The 26,375-nt window shown below is 40.4% G+C and overlaps 1 protein-coding gene across 3 annotated transcripts in view; it reads left to right on the forward strand.

Annotated features, from left to right (window-relative positions):
- The first annotated feature begins 3,245 nt into the window (after positions 1–3,245).
- CYRIB (CYFIP related Rac1 interactor B) overlaps positions 3,246–26,375 on the forward strand; it is a 41,216-nt gene continuing 18,086 nt past the window's right edge. For all 3 annotated transcript variants that reach the window (XM_061447721.1, XM_061447720.1, XM_061447719.1), the window contains exons 1-2: positions 3,246–3,326; positions 15,722–15,758. The gene's annotated coding sequence lies outside the window, so the exon portion shown is untranslated. The remainder of the gene's footprint in view (positions 3,327–15,721; positions 15,759–26,375) is intronic.

The raw sequence follows: 26,375 nt of genomic DNA on the forward strand, positions 1-26,375 counted from the left end.
CTTCCAGAGGGACCACATGTCTGCAGCTTTGTGTGCACCTTCACTTCAGCACATGTCCTATCCATGTATGGTGCTCCTGGTTGTTCCTGGGCAGCACACCTGTGCAGCAGCCCCTTTCCTCTCTGGTTCCTCCTGTCGCACTAGGCTTTACTCTCTGCCTAGCACTGGCAGATTGCATGGTTCCTCTGTGTGTGGATGTTTCCATGACCCCTACTGTACCTACTGCTGCACTGCCAGATTGACTTTTCCTATCTGGAATTGTCATGCAGGTGTAGCTGTTGGCACTCACTTCCCTTTCTCACCTGAAGGCCAGTCTGCAGGAATGGGTTGTCAGGGAGGAACTGCAGCATGGGAGATGGAGTAATGCAGAGCAGTGTGGGACTGCAGCAACACGAGTTGCTGCACTGCCAGATTGACTGATGATAGAACTTCTGGTGTGAGCAAGCTCTCCTATATCTGAAGCACGCACTATTCCCAATTGGAGTTAATAAATAACTGTAAAAAGAGTGGTCTAAGATTCTGTCCTCCTGTAAGACTTAAGAGTTATGTTGAAAACCTGTATTTTTAAGGGACATTCCTACACTATGCAACCCTACTGAGCAACAAATACTAAGTCCAGTGTTTGAAAGCTGAGATGTGGCACAAGAAGAGAACCTGTTCACAGCTGGAATCCTTTCTAGGACTTTGGAGTAATTAACAGAGGATTACTGTTGCACTGCTGCACTGCCAGATTGACTTTTCCTATCTGGAATTGTCATGCAGGTGTAGCTGTTGGCACTCACTTCCCTTTCTCACCTAAAGGCCAGTCTTCAGGAATGGGTTGTCAGGGAGGAACTGCAGCATGGGAGATGGAGTAATGCAGAGAAGTGTGGGACTGCAGCAACACGAGGGTCTCCAGCAGCCTTGGATCCTGCTTTCAGAAAAAACAAAATCCTGCATTTCACATAGCTATGAGGAAGTTTAAGCGTTCGAATGTGGCAGCATGATGATGTGTGTGTTGGTTCGGTGGAAGCATAACACAGTTTTTCTGCTTAATGAAATGATCAGTCATGTTTGAAAAAAATAACAAATCTATTCTTTGGTACTGGATAAGAAGCTTTTCATACTGCAGTGTGGCAGGGGAGAAGGAAGTGTTTTTGTTGAGTGTGTTGAAGGAAATTGCATGTGTTGAAATTGCATAAATGGTCACTGGCCCAGAAGCACTTTCAGCTCCTGTCACCAGGCGCTGCTGCTCTGCTCAGGGGCTTCCTGAGCAGCATGTGGGTCTGAGACCTCGTGGCTTCTGCTCACAAGTTTTCAGCTGAATTGTTAACTTTGTACAGTTGCTGGGCAAGAGGACAGTGGATGAAAGGGACTCAAAATAAGGTGGTGGAACAACTGTTAAAACAATTCCTGTGCTTTAACAAAGTGAATAAGGTGTCTTTGGATGCGTTTTAGGTTTCCCTTTCTACAAGAGTAGTAGTGCTTCATCCAACATTTACTGGGAAAAAAAACCTGAAACACTGATTTGCCAGGCACCACCTTATCTTAGATTCTGCCTTGACACAAATTAGCAAATGGAACCATTGGCTAATATAGCTGTCTTTTTGGGTTTGCTTTTGAACTGTCTGGTGCAACTGTGTGCTTCAGTGTAGCTGTGAATAGCATCCCTTCATCTTATTTGTCAATTCAGTTTTGCATAGCAACTCTTGAGTCCTTTCCTCTTCTCTTAGCTGGGCTGTTCAGGTCACAAGTTTTAATTTGTGGAGAGAGGAAAACAGAATGGGTGGTTTCTTTTGATGATAATTTTCACCATGACTAAAATCATTACTGCAAAGCTCTTCCCCTTCTGTCTATCCTTCCCAAGCTGGGACAGATCAGGAATACTGAGGCTTTTGTGATAAGGAATTTTATTGCCAAGCAGCATATTTTTGTTAAATGCTTGTTAATCAGGATTATCTGATGTAAGAGGAGCTGCTGGTAGCTGATTAAATACAAATAAACACTGGATATTTCATGCCACTTCAGCTGGATCTGCAGTGACATGACAGATTTCGTATTTCTCAACCAAGTTCATGCTAAAACCAGATGTGTTGCAGAAGGTGCTTGACTTTGCTATAGAAGCAAAGAATTGTAGTACAAAATGAGAAGATGACTCTTCAAAAGAAACCTTGAGATGTGACAGTGACATAGAATCATAGAATAGTTAAGGTTGGAAAGGACCTTAAGATCATCCAATTCCAACACCCATGCCATGGGCAGGGACACCTCACACTAAACCATCTCACCCCAGGCTCTGTCCCACCTGGCCTTGAACACTGCCAGGGATGGAGCATTCACAGCTTCCCTGGGCAACCCATTCCAGTGCCTCACCACCCTAACAGTATGGTGGAATCTGGCACCAGGAGCAATACCTGAAGTAGGAGCAGAAGTGGTTTTACCGGAGACAGGTTAAGTGACAACCCTGCAGTATTTATAATAGCTGAAATCGCTGAATCAGAAGCAGCCTTCAAAACCCCAGATGGAAAAGGCTTAGGAGCCTTTCCCCACAACAGAAAGGTGCCAGTTTTGGCCAGTTCATTATCTAGTAATTGTACTAAAAAAAGGGAGACTGCTTGCTGTATAAACCTACTCCAAATGAACTTAAACACCCTCTGAATGCCTGCGGTAGATCTCGGTGCTGCATTGCTGTAGGCAGTGCTTCTCTGTCTGACCATACAATTTTCTAACCTTAGTTTTGAAGCAGAAAATCTCAGAAATCCTGGAGTAAGCTCAGAAATACAAAATGTGCCATTGGCCAGGTTCGTCTTTAATTGATGAGAACTGTAGCAGTGAAGCATTTTCTTCTGTGTGCAGTGTATGACACTGTAAATAAAACTTGAACTGAGACCTACTTTTTTCTGCTGCAACTCTGTAACTTGGCTCAGTAACGCAGAGATGTAATGCTCTATTTTTCTTGTGCTATAAGTATATGTAACTCGGTAATGCTGCGATGCAATGCTCTATTTCTGATGCCTGTGGTCATGGGCAGCCAATTGCCTTACCGACTTACAGAAGAGTATGTAAGGATGTCTCTCCATTTGCTTGTAATGTCACTGCCATAAAATCAGAAGTGTTTTTGAAATGGGCATGTCTAATTTGCATTCCTAAAGAATTATGTAGGTTCCTTGGCACTGCAGGCTTAACTTTGATTTACCCCTGGCACTGGCTTATGTTGTTGAAGTACCGTGTATTGTTTGTTTAATGGGATTCTTCTGTTTGTTCAGGTTGTGAAGACGAGCTGCTGCACTGAGAATCTGAAGAAATCTGAAGTCTCTGTTAAGACTGCAAGAAGATACTACCAACTGGTAAACACTTCCTTAGTCTTTGCTTTGCAGAACATTTCTTTGTTTTCCATAATATTTTAGGCCAAGGAGCACAAAGTATTTTGATCTATTGAAAGCAAGAAGTAGTTAATAGAGTTTTTTCCTATGATGAGCTGTAGCTTGCCAGACAAAAGGCTCAGTAGCAGTGGATGACATGGGGGTATTTAAGCAGCAATACCAAGTGATTACATTCCTACTTCAGCAGTAGGAGAGGACTAGTCCCTTTTTTCTGTGGTGGGATGTTAAATACTTTCTCTTTGCCTTCTTTGCTGAGGCTAATACAACATGTCTGTACCTCTTACTGTATAAAGACTCTTTGAAGTGTGATAGTACAAACACTGATGCTTCAAATCTAATCCTTCAGAGCCTCTAGAAAGAATAAAGAGGAAACCTTGAAAAAAATGTAGTTTAGAAGTTGAGCATCGCTAAGCATGCTGATTTGGGTGACCAGGTGCTTTGGAAGATACCATTAATGTGCTTGTCTTATTCTATGGGTGTTTGCCGCATTATCTTCACTGAAAATAATATATGATAATAAAACTAAGGATGCATCATAATCCACAGGTATTCAAAGTCCTCTGTAGTTTGCCTGTAGGTTTAGAATGATAAAAAGATCATCAGTGAAGAGCTGTGACTGCTTAGTAACATCTTTTACCTGCCCATAAGTTAAAACGTAGAGCAGCTACCTATTACAAGGCAATCACAAGAAAACAGGAGAATTGGGAGATCTGAGTATGTCTTGACACAGCTAAATCATATGCACATTGATAGTAGGTACCAGATTTACAGCTCACTTCTCAGATACTTAATGTTGTAAGTGAAGTAGCAGTTTTCAGTATGGGGGAAGACATCCCCAAAGCTGTAAATTGAATATCCATTCAGTTGTCATCTGTGACTGCACCTCACTATATACCTTCGGTAGAACTTGAATCCTACCCTTCTGTTTACTGCTGCCATTTGAGCTACAGGGCTAAGTAAAATCCTGTGAAGAGAGGGTTCTTAACCTGGAATGGGAAGATGCAGCTGGGACCAAGGATGAACGTGGAAAGTGGCAGCATTCTAAGCCAACAAGGAAACATTAAGCTTTTATAACCCAGATATTTGCAGATGCTTGGTTAATCTTCGCATGCCAGTTAATTTGCCTAGATGTTAGAAGCAGTTGAGGATAACTTTGTGAAGCTGTGTTGTGTAGCTGTTGCTAATAACCAGGCTTCACAGAGAATATTAAGATACTTTGTTCTGTTGCTTTGACAAATACAGATTAATGATAGGAAAGTTTTGAAGGCTTGTGATGGTCAATAATGTGCATCTGTCAGCAGTGGCATAGTGAAAACAACGTCTGACTTCATGCAGTCTTTTTCTGTATAAGGATGACTTGTATAGTACAGCTATTTGTGAGCAATAATTTCAAGAGCTTTGTTGCTTAGCTCTGTAAAATAGCAACTCCTGAAACTAAACCGTGTGTGAGACACCTTCCCAAATACCCAGTTTGAAAATGCATGTTCCTCAATTTGCAGGAGAAAGAACCTGTCATGTAGTATGTCACAATTTGAGGTACCAAAACAGTGTATTACCAACTCAAGTTTTGAGTCACATTGTAATTACCTGATAGTAATTTTTAGGTTAATCTTTTGGACTATTCTGATCGTATGTGAATAAATAACGTGTGTCTGTCACTGAATTTAAGTGCATAGCTTGCCCCATACAGAAAGTTGAAAAGCACTTTAGCCTAGTAGTGAGGGGTCCTCTGTCCATTTCACTGCTTCAGCTCCTCTTCTCACCCCATCATCCCCCCATCTGCCTTTGAGAGAAATCTTACAGGATGGGTGTGCTGAATGAAACTGGGTAAATCTAGTAGCCCTTTGTCTGCAACTGTGGTAAAGTATTTGTCTGAATTCAGCACTTCCTCTTGGACCAAGAGCTGAGATCCTGCTGTGCTGTGCTGCATTTTAGACCTGAGCCACGTCTCAGCTCAGCCACTTAACTCTGGAAGTATGCTGAAAAGATAATGTGACAGAGGGACACTGCAGACAATGTGTTTGGGTCTTGTATGATGGGTACTAAAGTGAGAAATATTAAGCCCATTGGACCTTGGTGTGGTGCAGAGTAGCCCAAATGGTTGTACAGGATGTGCATGCCTATCTTAGAATCATAGAATGGTTTGGGTTGGAAAGGACCTTAAGATCATCTAGTTCCAACGCCCCTGCCATGGGCAGGGACACCTCACATCAGACCAGGTCACCCAAGGCTCTGTCCAGTCTGGCCATGAACACTGCCAGGGATGGAGCATTTACCACTTCTTTGGGTAACTTGTTCCAGGTGGTATTTATTTTGGTTATGATGTTTCATTATCTCAGAAAATGAAGGACATAAAACATTTTTAATGTTTTCCCAATTTTTCTTGCATTAGCTTTTTCATTAAGTTAATTTGTATGGGATTATTTTTGCAGACTATCAGTCATTCAGAAAGATCTTGATAATTATCTCCTGCTTTGGCATATAATCTTTGGTAATTATTCATTCTTATTTTATAGCCTTATCTCTCATGTGCAGCTTGAACTTGTCTGCATGCTTGAAGCTTTAAAATCTTGCCGTGCAATTTAGGATTGTTCTCCTGTAATGCTGCTGATGGGGAGGTGTTTAGAGCTGATTAGTAGGTTGTGGAGTCCCTGTTCCAACACAGATACTGCAGTGTTTGTGGATTAACAGGTTTTGCATTTTGGGCTAATTTTAATAAATATGGAAACACCTTCAGTATTGTGTTTGCAAAGTGGAAGCAAATGCATAGCTGTCATTTTCTTACTAAGTTTGGGAACTCTTTGTTGTGGCTTGTGTAGCTCTTTGTAAGAGCAGCATTTGTCTGGCTGACACATCTTTAAATGTTCTGCTTCCTTGTGGGGAGAAACTTAAAAATCTCTTTGGTAATGATTTCAGGCTTTTAGTGCAAATTCCTTCATGTGTCTTAGAGCACAAAAAGTTTATTTCTAGTTGTCCCCATCCCTGTGTGCCTGCAGAAGGTTAGAAGTAGAGATACTCAGAAGAGATACTGTGTTGAGTAAGGCCACATTGTACATGCTACATATGGGCTTCTGTAGGGCTTTCACTGTCTGGGAAAGTCATATAAAGTCAAATGGTGCTGCAAGAAATACAAAGCAAGGTTCTGTTTTGTTTTGCTCAATGCCAAAGGTTTCCTTTATTGAAGAAGGAAGTAAGTACTTAAAAATGTCCAGCTTTTAGTGTGTGCTTCCAGGCTGGTTTCATTTGGGAAAACCTGTGTAACCAACATAGAACGTGATGAAGATGCTTCTGAGCAACTTGAAAAGCTTTTACTGCAGAGCCTGCCAGATACCAACAGCATCAATGAGGTTATATACTGTAAATACGTGGGGAAAACTGAATGTCTTTGACAGCTGAAGCCATTTGTACTTCCCATTTGTGCCACAAGTTAAAAGCCATCTCCTTTGGTTGGGTTGCTTGAAATATATTGCTGTAGGTTTGCCTATAAATTCTATTTGCAATTCAGCAGAGCTTCTTGAGGTGCTCTGTTGTCTGTGTGAAAGTGGTTATGTTGTTATATGAAGGTTAAGTACATTTTGTGCTTTTGACACTCACTATATATTTTTGTAGGAATTCTGAGCATTTTACTGATATTCTACCAGCATGCATTTATTTTGTATTAATGCCCGTATCTAAGCTCAGAAAGAGGAAGGCTGGCAGGTTTTTAGGCCAAACTGAGCTGTCTCCTATACTTTCTTGGGGCTTGTTTAACTTGGCTGGCTGTAGTGGCATGGGAATAGATTGAGGGGCTAAAAGCTTTTGGGCAATCCTGTGGTTTTTAAAGTCTAATAGTACATAATAGCAATGAGTGTAAATATTCTGCCTGTGCTGGCACAATGTGGTGTGGTATCTTTTTCTCTCACAAAGGCCATAAAAATACTTAAAACCTTGACTGAAGATGGGGGTAATCTGCAGGGGATCAGTGTCAGGGTTTATTATAATCAAACAAAATTCAGTGTAGAGCTCTTCCAAACTCTCCTTCCCTTACATGCAGTAGTCCTACTGCAACAGTTAGTAGAATAAATGTGAAAACTGAGGTTTGAATCTGTTTTAATGGCTCATTTAGTAAAAATTCTCTTCTGCATGAGACTTCATCCATGACAATTTGTTTATAAAGGTAAAGCTGCTGTTTTTCCCCATGAGTAAATAATTGCTCAGGACAACATGAACTGTTTAATTCTGTTTGGCCAATGAGCCTTCAAACCAAAGGCATTCATCAAAGGGTTGTTTGGACTTTCTGAAAAGTCACTTTTAAACAGACCAGGAAAATATGTAAACTTTTCTCATCAGAAAGACATCTGACCTGAAAAGCTCTGTGTGTTGGGACAGGTGACTGGACTTCACATTACGTTTTATGTGGCCTGTTCTATTAGGCTTATGTCAGATATTACTTATTTCATTTCCTGACCTACAGAAGGACTTGTAAGTGCTTGTTAAAGCACATTTTTGGGTTTTATGGGTCTTTTTTATTGTTTTTTCTTTGTTTGTTTGTTTGAGTTTGTTTTACCCCTGCAGGGACTTGGACTGCTAACGTGTAGTCCTGCAAATCTGGTTAATACTCAGCTTGCTGCTTGACCACATATCTGCAGTTTTATTACTTAGAATCATAGAGTATCTCAAGTTGAAAGGGACGCATCAGGATTGAGTCCAGCTCCCTGCTCCTCACAGGACTGTCTAAAACTAACCCAAATGACTGAGAGCATCATCCAGACACTCCTTGGGCTCTGACAGGCTCACTGCTGTGACCATGGCCCTGGGGAGCCGGTTCCAGTGACCATCCACCCTCTCAGTGAAGAACCTTTTCCTGATGTCCCATCTGAGCTTCCCATCATGCATCTTGGCTCCTTTTAGCTCATTGTGGAATCAATTTTGGAAATTATTAGTCAGAAATAGTGTGCAGCTGTTGTGACTGAGTATCACTAAATTTCATTGCAGGAATTAAGGCCTTGTTGTATTACTTTTAGGTGTGGGGCTTTTCCTGACTGCTGAACAAAGCTGTTGAATACATGTGGTCCCTTGGAGCTGGGCCCAGATATCTCTTGTTTTTTTTACCCTTTTTACTTTTGTGCATGCTTCCATCTTAAATGCTACCCAGTAAGCATTTGAGGTCACAGGTTAAAATAACACAGTTAAATGCCTCCTTTCTGGACAGCTTAGTGATAGATGCAATGGTTTTGAATATTCTTGTTTATCATTTTTACTGGCATATCATCACCTTTGTAGGCTTAGTATGAGAATAATTTCAAACTCTTGTTACTAGAATATTGCTGCTTAGCTGATCTGAAAAGCTGCTCCCATTCTTTTTCTTTATTTTTCTGTACAGTTTAAATAGTTTTTATAAGTCTTTTAACGTAGTTGAAGCTCAAGGCGCTCCTGGACTAGCTGGAGGCACTTTCAAGAGTCTCTGTGCTACATCACAGTTACTCTTGCTGGAGCAGAGCTCCCCTGTCCTCTTCAGCAGAAATGGCTGCTTGTCACAGGGGTCTTGTCAGGGAGTCACTATTGCACAGTGCTGTCTCCTGGTTTGTGCATGAGTTAGGACTAGAGGAGATGCTTAGTGAGGCTTTGGACCTTGGAGTGGGGGAAAGACTTAAAATAAGCTGTGTGGGTATCCCCTGTAACCTCCTCAGCCTTCTGTCCTGGTTTTGTGAGAAGCATGTGGCAAAACTTACGGCTGTTGGTTTGAATAGGAAGGGCTTTTTAGGCTTTTTAAGAGGTAATCTGTTCTTTGAAATCTGGAATAAATCCAAATGCCTCTGAGCAGTAGAGATACTGTCTGTGATACTTCCATAGCTGTAGTGTAATCAGCTTAGCTCTAACTTCATCTTTCAGTTTTACCTGTTGGAGCATTCACTAGGGCTTCAGCTTTCAATTTCTGATATTGCTGAGGAACCAGTTTATGGTTAGAGCTCACTAAACCCAGTAAAAAATGTTTTAGATGCTACCCATTTCTCTGTTTGGTTTCCTTTTGTGATAGAAGTTCCTCTCTGTTCATGTGACCTAGTATAGTCTGGAGGAAGGTGGGTTACCCTGAGTGTAGAAATCTACATTGTAAGAAATAAGGGCTCCTCTGTTTAAGCATTATTGAATAGTGCTGTGAGTCTTTGGGTTGCTCAGAGCTGATCATACATTCATAATAATGTTGAATGGAAAAGCCCTTATGACCTTTTCTTATCTTGCTGTTTTTATCATGCAAGTGGGTGAGTGTTGCTGCAGACTTCCTGGGACAGGGGATGGTTTCATTTCTGTTACGCTGCTATTGAGTCAGAACTGTCTTAAACTGTTATATTCCAAAGAAATTATATCATTTGTATAGCTTAGATAAAAAAGCTGTTGATTCACTTGCTTGGTATTTAGGATCACTTCACAGCTGGGTGTTAACAGCATGACATCAAAGGAAGCATCAACTGCAGAAAAATAGCAATGCTGAGTAGTCACAGGGAAGTTAAACATGGAATAGATGAAAACAGCAGTACTGTATAATGTTGTAAGGTACCTAATATCTCTTCCTAGGTTAGAAATACTTAAATACTTATTTGAGGAGTGAAAACCTGAATGTTAGAGAGTTCTTCAGAATTCTGCTCATGTCATATATCCAGTACTAAATCACTTCAGGATTTAGATTTATGAAGGTTCACAAGAAATACAGGAGTTAATGTGCTACTTGAAATAGCAAGTTCAGTTCGAATCATTGCCTGTCAGGCACAGGGCTCACTTCAGTGATTCTTGCCGGCTTTTATTTTTTTCCTTGCAGTAGAACAGGAAGTTTTGTAGCTTGGACTAAAATATCACAGTTCTGCCCCCGTCCAACCACCAGAAATAAAAAAAGCCCCAAACAACCCCAAATTAAACAACCCAACAAGTCCCACTTTTGTTTTCCTAAAGGTCCTTATTTGTCTCCTGGATACCCAACATTTATGACCTCTACTTGTTTTGAGAGGTGAAAAAGTTTATTTGGCAATATTTAAATTAACTTTCTGATTTGGCCAAAAAATCCCTTGTACTTGGTGTTCAGCTGGCAGCTTTTCTTTCTATGTAAAGCTGTGACAAGGTGCAAAAGTGAGGCTTATGATAGTTCATTTTACTGTCTTCACTAAGCCAAAGTAATGGTTTATTGTGGACAACATACCTGTAGGTGGATGAAATAAAAATTATGCTGAATATTAGTCTTCTGTATGTGTGACTATCCTCTTACACCACAGAAGCTTTTCAATTGTCCATGGTTTTTCCTTTTTTCATTAGTATATAGATGTAACCTTGTCGCCCTCTTGTTAATCTGTAGTGCAGCATCTAAACCTTCAAATACTGTCTTCAGAACAAACCTGATGGCTCTTTGCTACATTCCTCTTGAAGCCAAATCTTCAGGCTAAGCTTTAGAGAAACTGGATCAGTGCTTTGTGGACCTCACTTGGAGCATGCAGAGTAATTAGTTGCACTCTTAACTTAGCACAGGGAACTAAGAGTGCCACTTTACGTTTGGATGTGCAGTGTGAAGAGCTGTTTGCCCCTGTAGTTGTGCAGAATGTGAGTTCCGTTGGCATGAATGCATTTTGATCTGTGAATAAAGGACAGAAAGCATAACATGTACTGTTGGCAGGCGTCTAATACAGGTTGAAAACTGCCAAGAAACCTTTCATGTCACATCACTGTTTCTATCATTTAATTATAAACCTAAACCACAGGTTTGAGTGTAGCAAGTAATACAAGACACTGACAGAACTGGGAAATTATATAGGAATTAGGAAGGCTTAATATGCACATGGACTTCTAAGATGCAATTCAACTTCAGAAGGGTAAGTTTAAATGAGAAGAAAGATCAGAGCTGAAGCTTTCTACAGCCAGAAGTCAAAAAGGTGGTTTTATAGCAGGCAACCCGTAGATTTGCTTTCTTATACAGGCCTGATGTCACTTTGCAGTAGTGATAGACTGCCTTTACATAGACTTAATCTAATGTTTGACGGCCATACAGATACAGAATAATCTTCTTTTAGAATTCATGATGTTAACGTTGGAGTTGGCATACATTTAGCATTGAACCCTGGGCTCAGCTGCCCTGAAACTTCCTTTGAAACATGATCTTGGCTATGATTTATTATTTTATAGCTTAACCATCTGTTATTGTTACTAAAGTAAAAATCAAGTTTTATTACTGAATATTTCTTAGTGTCCTTTTTTTATTAACCACAAAATGTGGGATGTATTTGACTTGTGGTTCTGGTTTGGACTGGGCTTGGTTTTTATGTTTTAATTTGTGCTTGTAAGAGCCAACCAGGTTTTGGAGTGGTTTCCTCAAACTTAATTTGAAGCCTGTAACTGAAGCAAGAGAGCAGGAGTGACTAAAAACTGCCAGAGCAGTGCTTGAACTGTTCAGCAATAGGCAAAGGGCAGTTAAGGTTTGTGGACTGAGAATATCTGTACTGTAGTCCACCTCTGGCTCACACAGAGTTCAAGTTAGTGATGCTTACCAAGGGGAAATCCTATTGCAAGCTGGGCCTTCTAACAAACAGTTGGAACATTGGCTCTGTGAAAGCAGCAGAGTGGATTGTGTTTAGAAGATGACTACTAAAGCCTTGGTACCTAATACTTCATGTGGAGTACATGAATCCTGTGCAAGCTTTCTTTAGTAAGTGTTGTAAGCTTTCTGAAGTAATTCTTCGTGAAGTTCCCTGACAAGCTGAGGTGCCAGTTGAGTACACAGAAAGTAATTGAGATTCTTATTGCAAGTTTGTTGTCAACTCTTTCTTTCTTACTACTCCATGTTTTCAGTTCTAAATAGGCAGAAGAAGGTGAGTGTTGGAAAGCCTGCAAGATCACCAGTCTTGTAGCAAATCTTGACTGACGGTTTCTGATGAGTCTGTGATTGCGTGTAGAGGCTTCTCAATTAGTTCAGTCAGGGTTGGGCAGAAGACACTGATTTCATACTAGAAGTTAATGGTTTGCTTTTCTCTTCTGAAATCTGTACTGCTGAGTTAAGCAGCATTGGTTCAATAGGAGGTGGATGCCCAAACACAAGGCTTAGTGGTTAACCAGTTACTAATTTTTCTCAAATTTCATTATCAACAATGATGCCAAGTTTACTTGGCGCATCTTTTGTATTTGGGTACCATTTGACTTGTGTCAGCTACAGGCTTTTCCTCAAGCAGACTGAGTGGTGGTTGGTTTTGTGTTCTGAAATGAATAGCTGCAGTGTAGATGATTCACTGCCCCACTCTAATGGCTGTAGACGTTTTTCCACATTTGTTCTCCAACTGTTGTGACAACTCTTTCAATTCCTGTTGCAGTTGGCCTGAAGCATTAGCATATGCTTTGGCCTTTTTTTGCTGTGGTAGAGTTAGGCTGCAAGTCAAGGGAGGGAGCTGTGTGTGTAATAAAGATTCCTAGGATGGGATGCATTAATCTTTTTGCTGTTTGACTCCATAAAATGGTATAAAAGATGACTAAACAAAATCAGTGAGCTGTTAATCCGTTAACTAAAAGGTAGTTTTCCTGCCCAGAGCAGCTTCTCTCTGTAATATAACATTAAATACTTGGCTGCCTCAGAATCAGAAGCAATTGAAAAACTGCTTGGTTCTGTTATTTAATTTTCACTATGTATTAAATTACATAGTATATGTGTCTCATCTTGTGCCTGTTGGTCTGTATCAGTCTGGAGATCCAAACCTGGAGAGTCAGTCAGAAGGAAGCTCACATGCTTTGCAGGTCCACTATATTAACTCAGGTAGCACGCTCTGAACTTGACAGTAGGTGATTGTTCATTTAGATACTTATGTGTCTGAATGAAGGTGCACCCAAAGTGCAAAAATCATGTAAAGAATCCATCACCCCATTGATTTCACGTGTGGCCATTTCTAATGGATCCTCTGGTTATTTGCTTCTGACTGCTGGAGACCTGCCAGTCAATTCCTAATCCATTTAGATAGTGCTTTATTAGATTGTGTAGTGTTAACCTCTGCATTTAAAATACCGTGTGAGGTCATGTCACACTGTGTAAAAATCAAATATCTATCAGCTTGCCCAGTATAAACCTAGTTGATAGCATCAGTCTGATCTGTTTTGCCTGAAGGCATGCTCATCAGTACTGAAAAGATAGGAATCCAGTTAATGGATTCTTTTACTAACATCACTTTGCTTGGTATTGATGATCTCCTGTGAGGAAAGGCTGAGAGTTAGGGGTGTTCAGCCAGGAGAAGAGAAGGCACCAGGGAAACCTTATTGTGGCCTTTCAGTTCTTAAAAGGGGCCTATAAAAAAAGATGGGTAAAGACTTTTTAGCAGGGCCTGATGCAGTGGGATGAAGGGTAGTGGTTTTTAAAAGATGGCGAATTCAGGTTGGATGTGAAGATTAAAAATTCTTTACAATGAGGGTGGTATAATACTGGCACAGATTGCTCAGAGAGGTGGTGGATGCGCCATCCCTGGAGATACTTAAGGCCAAGCTGTATGTGGTTCTCAGCAACCTGATCTAGCTGAAAATGTCCCTGCTCATTGCAGGGGGAATGGACTAGATAAGCTTTGGGAGTCTTTTCCAGCCCAAACTATTCTGATTCCATAGTCTAGTTGGCCTGTAATTCTCAGCTCTTCTGGTTGCTTCCCTTTTGCCTCATGGATTTTCTGGGACTCTTTTCTCCTCTTGCCTTTATTATCACAAGTAGTCCTGGAAGACTTTGTTAATTATTAACTTTCACCGATTTATTGAAGCCTTCAGGACAAGCTACCTGAGCACTAGCACACTTTCTTTGCAGGTGATAAGTGCTTGTGCCTAAGTGCAGGATTCTGCCTGGATAGACCTGAGCAACTCTAGGATATTTTTGCTCTAATAAATGTATCAATTGGAAGCTGAGACATTTCTGTTTAGTAATGAACTAATAATACTGTTAAGAAACATTTTAGAAGTCCCAAGCCTTGCAGGTTGTTTTTTTTCCTCTATTACTTTCATATTTATTTCTATAGTCTGGTTATTCCAATGAATTTGGACTTCTTTTTGTTTATAATTCAGTGAATTAAGGTGTAGTCCAACCCAAAGTCATCTTAACTAGAGCTCCTGACAGCCCCCCAAATTAAATATATATATTTTAAGTAGAATTTTTTAGTGTTCTTAAATGTTTTTTCCTATTGGATTTTTCTTTCACTTTTTTTTCAGGAAATCAGCTTTATGCGGTAATGTTGGGTTTAACTTTGATTTCAGTTTCTCTATTCACAGTATCAGTTATGTTCATTCCTGGCCTGCAGGGGGTCATCATTTTCCAGTCGGTGTTTGGTTTTTGTTGCTTTGTCTCAAAGCATGAATTGAGAGGTCTGCAGTCTTAAGGAGGGAAAAACCCCTCATATTTAATACATGTTTAGTGAGAGTGGGTGAGTTTTAGGGAGTTGCAGCAGCTCTTATGATGAAGGTGGTGCTGTTAACCATCTTGTCCTGTAGTACTCGGTACTTAGTGCTGGAGCCAACTGGCAAAGGAAAGAGTAGTGATACTCAAATCCTAGTCAAGGGGTAAGCCTCATTGAAAGAGGTGTGGACACTGGAAGGTATGGAGGGATAGATTTCTACAGTTGTAAAACTGGCAGACAGTTGTCATCTTGATTATGTTCAATGCTCTGGGGAGTCTTTCTCACTAGGGTCTCCACTGCTTCTCGGCTATAGTGCTGTAGATCTTCAGAGCCATTCCTAGCTAATGTCACAGTATTATTTCCCATGAAACTCCCTGAGATGCTCTAATAGCCTGTATCTTCTTCCAACTTTACTATTAACATAATTATTTCAGCAGCCTTAAGATGGTGTATGATAATGTGACTAGCAGGCTGAGACGGTCCAAGAACACCTATTTTCTTTAAGCAAATGGTTTTCAGTGGTGACTTGAAAATGTCTTGTCTAGGGGTCAGCATTCGAGAGCTGATTTTTGGGGTTGAGTAAAGAATCTTGTCTTACTCAAAGCAACGTAAAATAAAATGCAAGTGAAACAAGTTGCCACTGCTATTTTATTGCAGCTTTGACTCTTTAGTAATTAAATTCATTACAAAGTATGTGTTCTTATGGATTATCTAAAACCAGCAGCCTTTTTCCCTAAAAACATGTTTGTTGCCAAACAATTGTTCCTTATATGCCTAGAGATAAGACACAGCACTTCATTCTGGTTTCCTTAACGTTTTCAGAAGTCACAGTGGCACATAGATCCAGAATGATGTTTATGAAGTAGACCCAGAAAAATAGTGTAATGCCTGGAACAGATGTGTGTTTGCTTTGACAAGGTCATGTAGCATTCGTTGCATGTAAGACTTTTGATGAAAAAGACTTAATTTTCATGATCTCTTTTTCTTTTAAAACAGACTGGAGGCCAAGAACAGAGTGCAGCACTGGCTGTAGGTAAGAACTGAAATTTAACCTGCTTGAAAAATCTCCTGATATCTAAGCAGCAAAAAATACCCTATAAAGGGAAGAAAATGGGATGGTGCTGAATATTAGCAATTTTCTCTTCAGGGACTGATTTTCTACCATTTGCTTCTCCAACTTTGGAAATTTGGAGTGTTCACTGAGGAGTCCTGATCTATAACCTCATTCATGCCTCTGAGATTACAGATGCTAAACCAGATGCTTGAAAATGTTTGGTTCTCTGCACAGCACCTCAGCACACAGCCTGGTGGTGACTGTGGAAACCCCTTCACTGTAGTGATGTGAAGAAGCCCCATTGTTTCAATAAAGGCATTTTTAGCGTGCACAGAATACAGTAGCTTGGCCACATTTAAGAACTTTTCTGGTAGATTGTGTCTAAACTGCTTGGAAGATTTGAATGAAGAGATAATGTTTTGGTGGTTTTTCTTCCTCTGTCTCTTCAGTAAAGTTACTGTGTAACTGGTCACCTCTCCTATGTAAACAGGCTGAGAGAGTTGGGCTGGTTCAGCCTGGAGAAGAGAAGGCTCTGTGGAGACCTTAGAGCAGCTTCCAGTGCCTAAAGGGGCCTACAAAAAGCTGGAGAGGAACTTCCTACAGGGGCATGTAGTGACAGGAAAAGTAGGAATGGCTTTGAACTGACAGAAGGGAAGATTTAGATTAGATATTGGGAAGAAATTCTTCCCTGCAAGGGTGCTGAGGCGCTGGCAAAGGTTGCCCGGAGAAGTTGTGGCTGTCCCATCTCTGGCAGTGTTCAAGGCCAGGCTGGATGGGCCTTGGAGCAACCTGGTCTACTGAAAAGTGTCCCTGCCTGTGGCAGGGGTTTGGAACTGGGTGAACTTTAAGGTCCCACCCCAAACCAGTCTGGGATTCTATCAACTTTACCTCTTTTCTGAAGCAGATGCCTTATGCCAGAAACCAGTATTCTGAACTGGCTTGTAGGACTAAAGAGGTAGCATGTGGTTTTAGCTTTCAGTTTCATAACCTGTTACTTGTCATCTAAGCTACTGTACGGAGTGTCTGTGTTACATTTCAAGTTTATTGTGCTGTGCCAGCAGAGCAACTTATCTTCTGTAAGACTGGGAAGGTAATGCCACTAAATGGGAGGTAGGATTTGTTTTTCTTCCATTTCAGATTAATCATCAAAAAGCTTTTAAAATTCTGCAGAGCTGATTAAATTGATTTGTTATCAGTTTTGTTGACAACTGTAGAAAACATTCCCAAATGCTGTCCAAACTACTTGAATGCTCCATTCAGAATTAAGAATATGTGACATAATAAATGTGTTAGTAATTGTCCTGATTTTAGTGCTTGATGGATGTATTAAAATAATTTGTTTCATGCAGTTGCTGGGTTCGAGATTTATATCCCATTTTTGTCATTCTTAGAGCTTATGGCAGTGCTGCACCAACAGTTCTTCCAGCTTCTACTGTCTTGCCTCTCTGGGTTATGGAATAAGTCTAGGAACTGGGCAAGCATACGGCAATGTTTTTCCAAATCTGCAGTAAACTAATGGGAAAATGTGCAGTATCAGCAGCAGTACCTTTGTCATTTGGTAGCCTTTACTTCCAAAGTCATGGGTAAGTGTATTGGCAAAGTTGCAATTAGAACTTAGTGTAAACTTCTATTTGCAGCATCCTGTGCATTTGCAAAGGATATACATTGTAAGAGTCACTGAGCAAAGTCAGACCTTGGGGTCTGTCTAGCCAAGTGCAGTCTCCAGGAACCGCCCTCTTCCCTCTCCATGTGTGCACTTGGCATTGCCCATCCTTTCACACCCTCCACTCAGTTCTACTAGAACAGCGCTGCTTCTTCTCAGGAGAGAGTCATCAGGAAAGCTAGCAAAGCTCAAGGGACATTGCTGGGTGTGGCACTGTTTGCAGAAGAAGGAAGTCTGTCCAGTGAACAGCTACAGCACGTGACAAGAAACTTGTTTTCTTTGAAGAAACTCTGAATCGGCAGTATTTTGGGTTTGGACAGGAAATTGGTTATACTCTAAGGTGGTGTGGTCCACTCCAGCAGCCCTGAAGTTCTGGTGTCTGACTGCTAATGCTTTCACCTTCTCCAGCTGGGAATTACCAATGTTGAGGGGTTTGAGGCCCTACCCAAGCAACACTGTCAGTAAGAAAGCACCAGTAGGCTGACAACAGTAAAGATCTGGATGCTATTGAAAACTTTGGTTAAGCTTCAAAGGATGGGGCAAACTGAATGACATGTTGCTTTCTGAATAAGGTTAAAACTTGAAAAAACTTAATATCCAATAAAACCTGAACCTTCAGAGGTAAGCAGATGCCTAGGGAGGAGTGGAAACAGGGAGAGCATATATTGGTGGTTCTTCTAGTATTTTCAGATCAGTTATTCTGAGCCAGGTGTGATTATTAAACATGTTTGGTATTCTTTAATGGCTTTCTGTTCTGCATGTGTCCCTGTTTTTTCCCAAGCACTCCTGCAAACTCCTTGTGAGACATGAAGAACTTGCATATAACTCTGCATAGTGTTCTGCATACTTGCGACTGATTGTAACGGATTGCAGGTTGTGTATCACTGGAGAATAGCAAACGTTCCTCCATATTTCCAATAGGTGGTTGAAAATAAATTGATTTACGATACTTGACACTTACTGGACATCTTTAGTTTGATTTTAAGAGTAAAAGAAAGCTTGAGGTGTGTTGGGAGGGTTGGAAAATGAGATAAAAGATGACCAGATTTAGCACAGCTAGAGGAATCTGCACCAATGTGGTTTGGGTTTTTTTTTCCTTTGGTTTATTTACACTTGATTCTAACAAGAGAAACTGTCCAGACTCAGAAGTAGTTGATACTATGCCTCATAAGGCTATCCAGAGAAGTAACTGGAAACAACAAAGATGGCTGTGGAACCTTCATCTTGCAAGAAATCTCTTGTAAAACTTCAAAGCATCAAACCACTGTGTGGGGACCAATTTTATTCCTCCACCCTGCCTAATGACCGTCTGTTTTTGTTACTACTTCTGAAAGCAGATGGGATAGGAAGAAGTATCATTTTGCTAGTCATTTTGTGTTGTACCATCAGTTACTTGATGTGTTTCATTAGCCTCCTATGTTCTACAAACATACTTTGACTGATGTCTCAGAAAAAGGAAATGTCACAAAATAATGAGAAGGCTATCCTGCAATATGGAAATCTGCCCTTCCAGCTGCAGCATTTGGAAGGCTGTAGGACTTCCCTTCCTCCTTGGTAGTTCAGAGTTGGTGTGTCACTTGACTGAATTTGCAGACGGACAGATAGTGTGAGGTTCATACACACAAGGTTTGTGATGTAGTACTGTGACAATCCCTCCAGAATCCTTTGAGATCAAATATGGCAATGAATATTTATATCCACCCACTTGATACTGGATAATTCATCATAATATTAGTGTAGGATTTGCAAGCCGAAGAGCAGTTTGGAGCCAAGCTGAAAGAAAACATTTCATTTGAGTATTAGTGATGCAGCTGATTGTAGTCCTTGTCCTAGTATATTAGATGGCAGTGTTACAAAGGCTGCTTGTCAGAGCTTCACTGCAACTGCATCTAGCTTGGGTACTGAAACCAATGAACAGGAGTCTGATTCTTACAGATGGGAATTCAGCTACATTGAAACAAAACTTTTCCTAGTAAAAGTAAGCTTGAAGAGGAGCGCTTCTTCACAACTGAAGCAACAACTAAAAGGTGGCAGATCAATTGGACTAAAGTTAGGGATTGAAAGGATGGGGATTTTTTCCTAGCAGTTAGATAAAACTTGCAGGTTTGGTTTGGTTTTTTTTTGGTGTTTGGTTGTTGGTTTTTTTCTTTAAGGTGAAAATCTGGCAGAAGGAGGACTTACACAAATTCTTGTTATTGCTGGGTTTGGGTTTTTGGAGACAAGAGCTTGACAACTGTTAAATTACAGGCTGACATCCTTGAAATAGGAAAGCTAGTAATGTAGTATAGCACAGTTCCAATAGGCATACCATCTTCTGTACAGCAGGTTTGTCTGTAAAATCCTAAAAGCAATCTGTAAATCTACCCTGTCTGTTGTTAAACGGCTTTTTGGATCTTTATGTACCTGATAAAACCAGAATTCTCAGCTTAGACACAATTCAAAATCAGGCACAGTTTCCGTGATAATGTGACGGTGTCATGGACTAAATGTGGTATTTGGGCTGGAGGAATATTGCTGTGTCTCGGAGCTGTAAGGCTTTGAGGTAGTCTGAACATGGTTGTTACAAGGTCCTCTTTCTGTGGAGGATCAGATTGTAGAGTAGTGACCTCTGCTGGAGCAGTTACAGCACTGCAAGAGGCTTTTAAGAGTTCAAACGGGAGAAGCATAAAGTGTAAATTACATTGAAATGGAAATGTCCCCGAACTAAAACCAAAATGCCTCTTTTTTCCTGATGGTTGCGCTGTAATTGTACTAAAAAGAGCATTATGCAGAATTAAGTTAGAAAGCTTGTTGGGCTTGTATCATTTTGAAGGAGGGAAGCATATGTAATTATTTTTTAGCCCTGGATTTACTCCTGAAAGAAATGTGCAGTTACTTGTTGAGGGGTAAGTCAGAGCAGATTTTTGGAGCATAGTCTCTCCCTTTTACAATACAAGTTCTGTTTTAAACATAAGAGTAATCCTTCCAGACAAATTGGGGTTTATTCCAGACAAATCGGGGTTTATTCCAGACACGTGTGGGCACGCTTAGTTATTTGGTTGTAGCCCCTGTCAAATAAGTTATTCAGTATCAGTTGTGCCACTAAAATATTCCCAAATTAACAAAGCTTCCAGACTGTCTCTCCTAAAGGAACTATGGATTCTTCAGTACCTTTCCTTGATTTCCTCTAAGTGGAAAACCGGACTGAATAAACACTGACCTGACCGTGCTTTACAGTTCTGGTTTTGAGGAATGTGAGCCTTTTTTCGCTAGTCTGTTTTCCCTGGCAGGCCTCCACTTTCCTGATATGACAAGTTTTGAATTCGGTTTTGTTCAGAATGGAGACATTATTGATGATGTGTGAGCTCACAAAAAAAAATTCAGTTTCAGCTAAAACAGTTTATTGTATCAAAGTCACTTGAGCCAAAAGAATTGACATCAGAGGCAGCTTTAAACAGCTTTTATAGCCTCAATACTTTGCTCTACAAAGCCATTTTCTGTCTGGCTGTACACATTGTTTTTCCACTGTGCAGATAAGATACTGATGGTTGAAGCCCAAGAATTCAGAGGTGTGTTGGTTTTTGGCAGGTTTGGTTGGGATTCTTTGCTTGCATATATTTTCTTTGCAGTTTATTTGCAATTAGTGGCTTGTGGAACAGTAACCACTAGGTGTCAGGCATGGAAAGCAGTGCTCAGATCCTTGCATAGCTTTAGACTGTGAGGTATGTCATAAAAGTGTATCTAGAAGCTGATTAAATCAACAACTTGTCCAGCAATGAATGAAATTGCGTGCTTTATGCACAGCTGGTGACTGGTGTGGCACTTCATATATGTTTGATTCAACAGCTGGATGTCAGCATCTGAATTTGGTACCTTTTAATATTTAATAATATTACTACACCTATGATCTGTCCTGAAAAAGAGACCAGCTTATTCAAAATCTAACTTTTTTTAAGTTAAAAGCACCAAACTTCTCCTTCCTAAGTCTCAAGCTGATAATTTCCATGTGATGCTCTCTGTTCCAGACTATTGAGTGAAAACTACTACAGTTTTGCTATTATCTCAGTATTATTTCTTACCCAGACAAAGTGTTTTATTACTTTGGAATTCTGTTTAATGACAAACCTTTATTACTTTAAATACCACTACTATCAGTAATAGGAATTAGTATGTATCAGAGGGCATCTGTGCTTCTCTAGCAAGAGAAATAAACGTGCATTAGACTAGGAAAAGCATGTTGGGATCCAAGGAAAATATTATGTCTTTATGAAAGGAGTGATTCCTGCACTGTAGTTTGCAAGCCTGTTTCAATCTCTGCAGCACTCCCTAGCTTTTAAGGTTGTGGGCAGATATATTCACTGCCTGTAAAGCTCAACTGCTTCACTGGGAGAGAAAAGAGCACTCAATCCAATAGGCTGTTCACTTGCTGATAGCATGTGTTGCTAAGGGCTGCCTGGGATTCAGCTGGTGTGGGCAGCCACCTATTCAGTCTCCCCCCCTTCCCTGTTCGTGGCCAGATACTATAGGCAGAAAATGTTCAGTAAGCCTTGAAACAACTGCCAGGCTGATAGGATTATCGTTCTAGAAGAACGGTATAGTTCAGCTAGGTTTTTATGGAGTGACAGTGTTATAACACTGTACTGTTACACTACAATGTTAGGCTTTCAGAGCTGTATGTGCTTTTCACTTACTATTTTAGCAAAATATCTCTGAATCAGAGGTTTATGCCACATGTACGTAACCAGTTGAAAATTTATATCTTGACCCCTGAAGGAAAATGTTTGCTTTTCCATTAGATATGGAAAAACATAACAGTATATGCTCTCCATATACTGTTAACTTACTGTGCTTAACTTCTTCCTCCAGACTCCAGAGGATGGGTGCAAGGTTTTCGTGGCATACAGTTTTCATACTCTGGATGTTCCTGTTCAGTCTTAAGCTTCATTAAATATAGGCTTGGGAATAGCTAATGCTTTCCCAAAAGGTGAGGCCATATTTTCTTGAAGCAGGCATTCTTCAATGGTCACAAACACATTTTTTATCTATTCATTTAATGTGTTTCTGATTAGTTTACAGGTGTGCTATTCTTCCAATAAAACAAAGCTAATTTAAAGATGTCATTAACGTCTTCGTAGCATTTTACCTATAACAGGAGAAAGTTTTCCAGCTGCTTACCAACTGCAAGCAAAATTCTTGTTAATGGACAGCTTTTCTTTCAGGTGTGAGAGGGGGAAATTTTAGTGTTCAGCTGAATTTAGTTGCATCATGTATTTCTATTACATCTCCCTTGGGATTAGCTTAGGGAAAAAAAAAAGGGGGAAATGTGTCAGGGATGTTTTCAGCACGAAGGGCATGCGTGCAAGGCTTGTTTTGAAAATATGCCTTTGCTTTCCGCTTGTCTGATCATGACACTACACGCAACATCATACAACCCCATAAGGCTGTAATGGGCCAAATCATTGTAATCAAATGTGGCATTCCGTATGTCTTCCTCTGCAAGTAGGTCAAGTTTGAAACACGTTTTTGGCTCGTGCTCTCATTTCCCATTACCTGCTCCACGTGGCTTCAGTGTTGTACTGGAGTCCAGAGCATCCCAGGAGGGATTTTGGGCAGCTTCACAAGGACAGTCAGTTTTTGGACAGAGACTAGTGGGGTTTTTCTGCTCTGATTTCGTGATGTTGGATTCATGGTAAGGGAAGACTTCAGTGGCCTAAAATGTGCTTTTACTGAGTCTTACGCTGTCACTTCACTTAATGAGTTACCTTTGGACAGTGCATTATAAAATCAGTAAGACCCTGGTGGGAAAAAAAAAAAGCAACAGTTTCCAAGTTTTGAAGTGTACTGTATTCCAAATGCGAATACCAAATAAAGTTGGACAGAAGTTGATAATCTGAACCTGTGGAAGAACAAAACAGTAGTGACTTAGTGTTTGTCAAACCACACCTGGAATACTGAGTTCAGTTTTGGTCCCAGCTATATAAAAAAGATTTGGACAGGCTGGAGATGGTACAGAGAAGGGCCACAAAGATGATAAAAGGACAGGGAAGCTGTGTGTGAGGAAAGGCTGAGAGAGCTAGGTCTGTTCAGCCTTGAGAAAAGAACCCTCAGGAATATCCCCATGTTCCAGTATTTAAAGGGTGGTTGCAAAGAAGACAGACTCCTCATAAAAAGGAAAAGACATGGGGTAGTGGGTACAGGTTTCTTCTGGAGAGATTCTGACTATATTTCACAGTGAGAAAATACTTCACAGTGAGAGCAGTCAGCCATTGGAGTCATCTCCCCAGAGAAGTGGTGGACTCCCCATTGTTTGACACTTGTAGGATGTGGACATCTAGTCTGGGTCATGCTTTGCCAAGGAAAGTTGGGCCAAATGATCCTCGAGGTCCCTTCCAACCTGTGATTCTGTGATTGAACTGTACTTAAGGCTAGATATGGAAATACTCTGATGTTGGTGGTTGCAATATTCTTCTTGATAAGAATTACAGCTTCGGTATGGATTTTGTTCCAATTGCGCTGGAACAGTTTTAGGTCAAAAGGTGTGTTAGTACCCATGAAAGTCACTGCTAGTCAGTGTTCAGAGTCAGCTGTTTGGCTTTTGCACAAAACCCAGCTGTAGGATATAAAATACAGTCAGTAGTATGCACGCCTTTGGCCTTGTTACAGACTCCTACCTTTCTTGAACTGGGACTGACTGATGTGGCAGTGTGCTCAAGAAGGATGCAGATAGTACTGGAGGATGTCATTGACTAAGGAAGTGTAATTCAACCTGAGGGCTGGTTAACTGGAACCGCATCTAGCTTTCTGAAGTGTTAAGTCTGCTTACTTCAGCTGAAGTTGTGGGCTTCCACGGGAATTGGAAAAGCGGTCATTTTCATAGTTCTTAAAACACAACAAATCTTCTGGTACTAAGCAACACTTGAGATCCTTGAGTAGCTGTTAGAATTAATCTTGATGCACGTTTAAAAAATACTCTGTTCAGCTTATGCCAGATTTCTAATCATTCATAAAACCCAAATCTGTGGTGAATGTTTTGCTGCTAAGACAGTAAATTTGATAGTGCATCTTGTATGCAAACCTATGACATGGCTAAAGTTTAACAAAATTTCTTCAGTGTGCTGAATGCACAGGGGAAGATGTTCTGTTATGAGCTTCATTATGAAGAAGTGTTCATGCAGCTTTGTATTCTGCATGTATTCAGTGTAAATTGAAATGTTGTCATATTCTTGTAGTAGTTGAATTAATCCATCCTTACCATCCTGAGTTCCTTTCCTTTTGTCAGAGACTGTTCACTGAACTCTTACCATTAGGGTATTTCAACCTCACAAGCATACCCCTACTCCAACCATCAGAAGTAATGTTATCCAGTATTTAAAATACACGTGTGACCCTGTAAGCTTTTAGGAGACTAGTTAATATCAAAGACAAAACCTGTACAGAGGCATTTACTTGAGGTCTTGAAAATACTTTGGTGGAGGATGGAATGGTGCAGCTGAAGAGCTGAAGCGTGGCAGTAATTGTAGGGATAGTTATTATCTTCGGGCAGGTAACACTGTTCAGTGCTATGTATTTGCTGTTTGCTTGTTAGTATGGGAATATGTTTGCTTGTTAATATGAGAATATGTAATGCACTTTCTGAGACTGAGGTTTGTATTTTAAATCAGAATCTACAGACTCAGTCATCATTAGGCAGCTTGTACTTCTGGCTTTTTACTGTTTCTGTTGAAAGTATTTGTTTAAGTATGCGTCTGTGTTTTAGCTTTTTCCCCATTATGAATGCCCTCATTGTAGGGGAGTGGACAAAGTGGCTTATTCAGTCATGTGTTACAGAACATGCTAGCTAGACACGGAAAGGTAATTTCTCTGCTTTCTGATGTTGCTTGTTTACACAGCATTGGTGCACGTGTAGCATTTGAAGACTTCACTAAGCTATGGTATAGAAAGCTCTGGAAAACCTGCCCCTCTGAAGAAACATGTTTTGATGGATTGGTTCTTAAAGTGTCTAAACTAGGCAATCCTAATTTAAAACTTCCTTAAATAAGGGGTGTTTTTCACAGGCTCAGAAATCAGGCCTGACTTTCCAGAGAACTGAGTTCACATGCTTAGGAAGCAGGTCTTGCATTTTCTTGAGTTTTAAGGAGAAGGTTGAATGTGCAAAAAAAGCAAGTAACACACCTAGTGATGAAGTTCTGTGTGCAGAATCACTGTGATTGTTTGGATTACATACAAAGATGCTTTGATAAAAATCTGGATTTTTAACTGTTTGAGCATTGTTGGAGCAGAGACTGGGTCATTTTCAACAGTTTGGGATTAATTCCTCTTCCTTCTCCAGCTTTTGTTGATTGTGTGAGTTATTACTGGTCCTTGTGGATCCTGGAAAATAGACTGTGTGCTGTTCTTAGTTTGCTTTTCCCTCACGCGCCAGTTGTGCTTTCCTTATGGAACTCAAGATATCTGTCAGTGCAGGTTCTGAAAACTTGTTTTGCCAGACGGCTTGTTTTGACTTCACATTCCTTCAGTTTCATTGGTTCCTAATAAATTAATGGTTCTTACTGTCATGCTACCTCACTCCAGGTAAAAGAATCAGGGGGAAAAAGGTCGTATACTGGTAGGTTGGTACAGTTATACTAATTTGAAAGTTGGGTTGTTTTTTTTTAGACCTTGAATTCAGATATCAAGCTGTTGGTGTCTTCTTATTCTTCAATAATTTTAAATCAGATTTTTGGGGAGCATCATGTGTCTGTCTTGCAGCAGCACTCCAGTGAACTCCTGGTGTTTCAGGGCAATGCTGCTTAAGTGTGTATTCAACCTCTGTAGAACATGGGAGGGTCCTTGAAAAAGCTGCCATGTTATGAAATGTGTTTTTCATAGTCTGACCAAAGGTATTGATATCTGAAACTTATGGTAACATTTAAAACTGCTTCACTAATTTATCTGACTTCAAGCAATCTAATGAC

The sequence above is a fragment of the Pezoporus flaviventris genome, unplaced genomic scaffold, assembly GCF_033815535.1.
Source record: "Pezoporus flaviventris isolate CSIRO_AGI_PZ_B2104156 unplaced genomic scaffold, CSIRO_AGI_Pfla_v1 ptg000007l, whole genome shotgun sequence".
In the NCBI taxonomy this organism is placed as follows: domain Eukaryota; kingdom Metazoa; phylum Chordata; class Aves; order Psittaciformes; family Psittacidae; genus Pezoporus; species Pezoporus flaviventris.